This window comes from Lathyrus oleraceus, chromosome 3 (assembly GCF_024323335.1).
Source record: "Lathyrus oleraceus cultivar Zhongwan6 chromosome 3, CAAS_Psat_ZW6_1.0, whole genome shotgun sequence".
In the NCBI taxonomy this organism is placed as follows: Eukaryota; Viridiplantae; Streptophyta; class Magnoliopsida; order Fabales; family Fabaceae; genus Lathyrus; species Lathyrus oleraceus.
In genome coordinates this window covers 461,160,652-461,168,644 of record NC_066581.1, presented here as the reverse complement: position 1 = coordinate 461,168,644, position 7,993 = coordinate 461,160,652, and the positions used below count along the sequence as shown (strand labels likewise).

The following is a 7,993-nucleotide window of genomic DNA, read 5'->3' as shown; positions in this document are numbered from 1 at the left end:
AATAACTCATTCTACGATTCAGATACGATCTAGTGTATGATCCATTATGATCCTTTATCCCCGGCAGTGTACGACGCACTCTAAAGCTCCCATCATCAAACTGCCTGGATGGCATCTTTAAGTCCATCTCCACCAAGACTAACTGTTGATTAACAAGTGCAAATTTTGGGGGCATTCTAGTGTTCAATAATCTTCCACCTCTAGACCACGAATGGTGTACATACCATTCTAAATCTCTCGGTTCTAGAATATTGAACAGGGGCAGCTGTCATACCCCAAAATTTGCCCGTTAATATTACAAGGCATTTCTAAGACACTCCAACTTATTTTTCAAGGCATTGATCTTAAAAGAACAAGGACCCAGCACACAGATGACAAAATCCAGAAAATGGTCTAAACTGGTTTGCTCGCTAGGCGAGCAATTCCTTCGCCTAGCGAACCCTTCGCTACGCCACTCGCCTAGCGAAGCTAGCGAATACCAGAAAATTTTGGGCTTCATTCTGATCCCATTAGGTCATAAAAAGAGCATTATAAATACCACAACTTCAGTCAGAAAAAGGGAGGACGAAAACGGAAAAGGAAAACGGAGGAGAAAGGCAAACGCCCACAGACAGCAAACCCTGGAGGCTAACCCGGAGAATTCAGAGTAACCCTAAAGGAAACCCTGAAGGAAACTCATCTGCATCAAGGTTACCTCCGCCCAACTCAATCCGACTTGCCAATTCAAAGTTGCAATTCAGTTGCAAACAGGTTTGCATTACTATTACCGCTTTATGTTCTTAATTTGCATGTGATATTATAATTGAATTCATAATCATATTTGAGGTTTTGCATGTGAATTTAAGTGTGCCTGAATATCTTGAATGCTGAACCATGTAATTTCTATATTGGATGCCATAGAGCGTGCAGCATGCTGAGATCGTACTGTTCTGAAATTCAAAACCCGCAGTCGCTCGCTAGCACATCGCTAAGCGAGCATGTAGCGAGTATTCGCTAAGCCTTCGCTAGGCGAGGCAGAGGCGAACGTGACAGCCGCTAATATTTTTCTGTCCTGTTCTATGCCTATCGGATCTGTTATGCTATGATTTTTTCTGTTCTGTCCTACCGCCGTGTTCCTTTTGTTTGGTGCAATTCTCGATTGCACCCCGATTTGGTATTCTGACTTGTTTGCTGAATTTTGTAAGGGTTCACATACTCCCGGAGAAGGTAGCTTGTTAGGTATTCCACTTTATTTGTGGGATACCAATGTGGAGATTCATCCTATTTTACTTAATTGATTTTAATGTGGAGACTCATCCTATTTACTTAATTGATTATAATATGGACCTAATTACCTAATTGATTACAACTACCTAATTAATTGTAAAATATTGCCTTTGAATATGTGATCTTGGACCTCTCTTTGTTGCCTTGCGGTATTACGGTATTACGGTCATGTCCCGCGAACGTGGGGATACTCTTAGCAAAGACCCTTCGATTAAATCATCATGTCCCTATAAAATAAATCATAGTCCCTCGGATGTTGCCTTCGAATATATGATTTTATCCCTCGATGACCCTTCGGTGTAGCCTACGGTTAAATGATGATCATCCCTTCAAATGCTAAGGTATCCTTACAAATGTTGCCTTCAATGACCAATCGACGACCCTACGATGTCCCTTTACATCCAAAGGGATAAGACTACTTACTTCTCAATAGTAAGGACAGTTTTACCCTCATAAGGATGGGAAATGCCCATAAAGACCTTAGGTAGGTATAACTCTTAATTGCTGGCTCACAACCTAAAGTATTTTTCATACCTCACACTTTGCAAATACTAGAAAATCACCACTTGGTATACATTCGTACTAGAATCATTACCAAGTTATATTTTTCTAAACCGCTTTCAAAAATTAAACGAGATAAATACTTTGTATACATTCGTACAAGAATCATTACAGAGTTAAACTCTCCTTTCAAAACATTTTTTAAGCAATTCACAAACACTTTTTTTCAGACAAACACAAGTGATCCAGCAATTAAGAGCCCATGGATAACCATGGATACAAAGGGTGCTAACACCTTCCCTTTGTATAATATACCTCCCGAACCCAAAATCTAATTAAGGTCTTTCCTGTTCTTTTCCACCTTTCCTTATTGGATAAAAGAAAAGTCGGTGGCGACTCTGGCTATCCGCGACATTTGCTTTCCAAAGCAAAAAGACATCAAAGTCAGTTCACCGTATGACATGTGGGAAGAAAGGTTCCATGCTTTGAGCCGAAAGCATGAAGAGTTGAAGCTTGGGTTAAAATACAAGGATACACTTATTGAGATTCTTGAAGACCGTGCAGTGAAGAGACAGAGAGAGCCAGAGGGTCTATCTTCCTCTATTATGCCTCAACCTTCCGGTGCATGGAAGAAGATTGTTGATCAGCTAGTTCTTGAGAAGGCTCAAATGAAGACATTTTTTGAGTTCGAGATTTGGTGCATCTAAAGGAAGTATGCACCCATAGCCAGATCATCTGATGCAGTTTCTAGGGATCCTTAGGATGATAGTTTCCTTTTCTCTTGTATTTGTATTTTGGTTTCTGAAATTATACTCAATGTAATCCTTCTAAATTTTATGAATAAAAAAGAGATTTTTATGGTCAATTAAATTGTTATTATTATTATTCATTTATATTTGCAAATAGGACTTCATATGTTCCTTGAAATTAAAAACAATAAAAAAATTGCATTTCATGCATCATTTTCATAATGATAACGCGAAAATACATCATATATTTGCCTTGATTTACACTCAAAAATCGTACCACTTTCATTTATATTCTGATTATTCCGCAAGTGTTCAAGTTATTTTTGTAGGTATTTCAATTCCCATGTTTAAATGAGCAAAGTATAGAAAAGAAAGGAAAAGAAGAAGAAATAGAAGAGAAAACAGCAGAAAAGTAGAAAATACAAATCCTGTGCATGTGTCGACCGTCACAAACGCTGGCACGACCGTCACGCCCTGGGTGTCACGACCGTCACAAGCCCACCACGACCATCACAAGGCCAAAAGCAGCGTATTGAAGTTGTCAACAAAAGTGATTCACACGCCCATTTTTCTCGTTCCTCAGCCCACTTTCACGTGAATTTCTCACTCAACCAAGTCACCCTTATTTCTTTCAACTGCCAAGACCAAATAGAGAATATAAAAGGATGGAAGTTGGGAACCTACAGGAACGATTACTTTTCCTCCCTGAAGCCAGCTTTCAACATTTTTCTCTGCATTTATTTTCTACAACAATTCTGTTTTCTATTATTTTTCTTCAGCAACATTCTTTTCTTTTACCGCAATTTGTTTACCGTTCTGTTTAGAGGTTTGATTTTTCCTTTCCCTTTCCGTTTTTCATTTAGCCAAAGTAGTAGTTTCCTACACTGGAGAACTACTGCAATTTATTTAATTTAGTTTAAGAAATTATTTCGAAGAAGCAGAATCCTACCGACCTGTGGAGGACTGCTCAAGTACTTCAAGATTCGGCATATTCTATTAATCCAATTTCCAGATTTTTATTCAGTTATTATTATTATTTCTTTATTATTATTATAATCATGTTTGCTTTATTGTTGATCTATTTATGTTCATCTGTGTTTGCGTTATTTAACATGTCCGGCTAAACTACCGGTATCGGTATGTAAACAATTTAATTAGACGGGATTTAATAATAATCGATTTAAAACTTCTTTTCTCAAACAATCTTTTTGGCAGTGGTTTTTAATTTAAATTTAATTAACTTTGTCACAAGAGTGACAAGTTATTTAATACGGTTTTGCCACGAGAGTGGGAAATTAACTAAGGTGAGAACCGACAATCGTGAGAGCGTGAGGGTCGAACTGGATAGTAAAAAGTAGGCATTGATTTTAAAAACAGCAGGAGCACTTTAAAAGCAATTAGAACTTATTTATTTTCAAAAAGTATTTTTAACTTCAAATGGGACAGTGAGAGCGTACATTCTGACTTAAAAGTATAGTCCTAGTCAACAATCACGAGAGTGTGAGATAAAGACTTTTAAATAAGTATATCCTACTGAAAGATATTTGGTACTTAAAATATACACCGGTGACTTATCGAATCCCTGACGATTAATGTGTTGCATACTGCTATCCCTCTATTAATATTTTCTTAAAACATAACTTCCTTTAGATTTAGTTTTTGTTCAACCAAACCTCTAAAACTAATCTCCTTAGCTAAACATAGTAACATCGATAACATTAGTTTGACCATCGGTCCCTGTGGGTTTGATATCTTTTAAAACTAAAACGATTGGACTATGCAATTGCAGTCGAGTACCCGATAGACTATATTTTATATACAGTCATGAGACGTATCGAGTTTTTGGCGCCGTTGTCAGGGACCTGATTTAGTTAAATAATGCGATTCTTTCGTTGCGTAATATAGACTAAGGTAAAAAACGAATTTCCTTTCCCTTATTTCCCCGATTGTATGCCAAGTACTCGCTCATAAGGCGAAAAATTAGCACCACCAATTGTTAAATTAGAGCATTTCTTATATTTAAGACATCGAATACTAGAGTACCAACGAAGGTACGATATTCCCGATATCTTCTTTCCTACTGCTGAACTAGTCGAAAAACCAACCATGGCTACAGTGGAACCACATAATCGTCCTCTTAATTTCTACGCTACCCCGTCCCAACAAGAACCTCACAGCAGCATTGCTGCCCCTGCTATCAATCGAAATTATTTCGAGTTAAAACCCTCATTATTATCAGCCGTCCAACAACATCAATTTGCTGGAAATCCTACGGACGACCCTAATGAACATTCGACCAAGTTTGTACAGTACGCAGACATTGTGAAGGCGAATGGTGTATCTCAAGATGCGGTAAGACTACACCTTTTTCCTTTCTCTCTACGAGACAGAGCTTGGGCTTGGTTGCAATCCTTTCCATCAAACTCAGTTACTACATGGGAAGAACTGAAGAACGTTTTCTTATCCCAATATTTTCCGCCAAGCAAAACTGTTATGCTGAAAGCTCAAATCAATGGATTTCGACAAAAAGATGTAGAATCTCTCTACGGCGCGTGGGAGAGATACAAAGACATGATGAGGATATGTCCACATCACGGTCTTGAAGACTGGGTGATCATTTACACATTTTATAATGGGCTTTTGTATAACACAAGACTGACAGTAGACGCTGCCGCAGGCGGTGCACTTATGGACAAGCCATACAACGAAGCCTATCAACTCATTGAAAACATGGCCCAAAACCATTGCCAATGGGGAGGTGAAAGAAATCCAGTAAAAAAGTCCCAAACAAAAGGTGGAATGTACGAAATCAGTAGCCTTGACCACGTCCATGCAAAGGTAGATGCCCTTGCTCAAAAGTTAGACAACTTGACCATACCACCCACAGCTACCGTGGCTGCCGTGACTCCAAACTGTGAGTTATGTGGAACTCCTGGACACACTGCACCAGAATGTCAGATATTGGCAAGAGTTCCCACCGATCAAGTAAATTTTTTAAAAGGAAATCCTTATTCGAATACCTACAACCTAGGTTGGAAAAATCATCCTAACCTTTCGTATTAGAACAACAGCGCCTTGTATGCACCTGGCCAAGCACCCGCTGTTCCGCTTGGATATCAAAAGGCAACTAATAATGCTTCTAACATGCCTAGGAAGTCCAACCTTGAACTAATGATGGAAAGCTTCATAGCTACCCAAGCTCAAACAAACAAAGACTTCTTGAACCAAAACATACATACTAGTGAGCAACTTAAACAATTAGCGAGCAAAGTAGACGCCTTAGCCACCCACAACAAAATGCTTGAAACACAGATTTCACAAGTGGCTCAACAACAAGCATCTACTGCTTCTCCCGCTGGCACATTTCATGGACAGCCGCAACCTAATCCAAAAGGACATGCAAATGCTGTTATATTGAGGAGTGGAAAAGAACTAGACAGACCCGTAGATCCAAGACTCCAAAATCCTGCCATGAACCAAAAATCTGACAAAACAACAACTGAGAAGGTAAGTGAACAGAAGGAAAAGGAAGATAATACCCAAGAGGCCAAAGAGAAAGAAAAACCTTATGTGCCTCCACCGCCTTATAAACCACCCATTCCGTATCCTCAAAGACTCGCAAACTCTAAAACTGTAGGGCAATTTAGGAAATTTGTTGAACTTCTGAAGCAACTGAATACTACAATTCCCTTTAGAGAAGCCATCACACAAATGCCCTCATATTCCAAATTTCTTAAAGAGATCCTATCCAATAAGAAAAAGATCGAGGATAACGAAACAGTTACACTTACTGCTGAGTGTAGCGCAATAATCCAAAATAACATGCCTTCCAAACTAAAAGACCCGGGTAGTTTCTCCATACCCTGTGTCATTGGAAAGTTCGTCATAGACAAAGCTCTATGCGACTTAGGAGCCAACATTAGTGTAATGCCCTTAACCATCTGTAAAAGGCTCAACATGGGAGAACTAAGACCAACCAAGATGTCTGTTTAACTAGCTGACCGCTCAATCAAATATCATGTTGGTATACTAGAGAATGTCACAGTACGTGTAGGACAATTCTACATTCCTACAGAATTCATAATCATGGATATCAAAGAAGATGGCAGTACACCTATTATATTAGGAAGGCCATTCTTAGCTAGCGTCAGAGCCATAATAGACGTGAAAAGAGGTAAGCTAACATTCGAAGTTGGAGAAGAAAAGGTTGAATTCATCTTGACAAAATTCTTACAAGCGCCAGCTATACACGATACCTGTTATCTACTTGATGTCATAGACGAGTGCGTAAGAGAGATGGAGATGCAAGAAACCACATATTTTGATATAATGAAAATCCAAATCCCTCCAATCTTTGAAGATGATAATTGACATGAACCATACCAAAATGAAAGTCTAAGCGAATGCTTAGCACTTACACTCAACAACATGCCATTCCCGAAGAAACCAGACTTAGAGTGAAAAACACTACCAAAAAACCTAAGATACGAATTCCTAGACACTGAACTCAAAAGACCGGTAATAGTCAACCCTGACTTAGGACATATGGAAATTGAAAAGTTACTAAATGTCTTAAGAAAATATCCAACTGCGTTAGGCTACAGTATCGCTGACCTAAAAGGAATAAGTCCTTCTATTTGTATGCATCGCATTATGCTAGAGGAAGATTGTAAAACCTCTAGAGAACACCAGAGAAGGATCAACCCAATCTTAAGTATTGTAGTCAAGGATGAAGTAAATAAGTTATTAGATGCAGGAATCATATACCCGATCTCCGATAGTCAATGGGTTAGCCCCGTTCATGTAGTACCCAAGAAAGGGGGTGTTATAGTTTTTAAGAACGAAAAAGGCGAATCTATGGCACAAAGAATTGTGACCAGAAGTAGAATGTGCATCGATTATAGGAAACTAAACAATGCCACTCGAAAGGATCATTTTCCTATGCCTTTCATTGATCAAATGCTTGAACGATTGGCTAAGCATTCCCACTTCTGCTATCTAGACGGTTATTCAGGATTCTTTCAAATTCCTATCCATCCTGACGACCAAGAAAAAACAACCTTCACATGCCCTTATGGTACATTTTCTTATCGACGAATGCCATTTGGACTATGCAACGCTCCCGCAACATTCCAATGATGCATGATGTCAATCTTCACTGACTTTATAGACAACATTATGGAAGTCTTTATGGATGATTTTTCTATTTGTGGGCAGAGCTTCGAAGGATGTCTATCAAACCTTGAAATGGTACTTGAAAGATGTGTAAAGGTGAATCTCGTCTTGAACTGGGAAAAATGCCATTTCATGGTCCAACAAGGAATCGTGTTAGGACATGTAGTATCTGATAAAAGAATTGAAGTAGACAAAGCTAAGATCGAAATCATAGAGAATCTTCAACCTCCGAAAACCGTACGAGAAATACGAAGCTTTTTAGGACACGCCGGTTTCTACCGACGCTTTATCAAAGATTTCTC

At 38.8% G+C, this 7,993-nt stretch overlaps 1 non-coding gene across 1 annotated transcript; it reads right to left on the bottom strand.

Moving 5' to 3' along the window:
• Positions 1-5,009: 5,009 nt before the first annotated feature.
• LOC127133693 (small nucleolar RNA R71) lies at positions 5,010-5,116 on the bottom strand. The gene has a single exon (XR_007807643.1). It is a non-coding gene; the product is annotated as a small nucleolar RNA R71 (small nucleolar RNA).
• Positions 5,117-7,993: the final 2,877 nt, after the last annotated feature.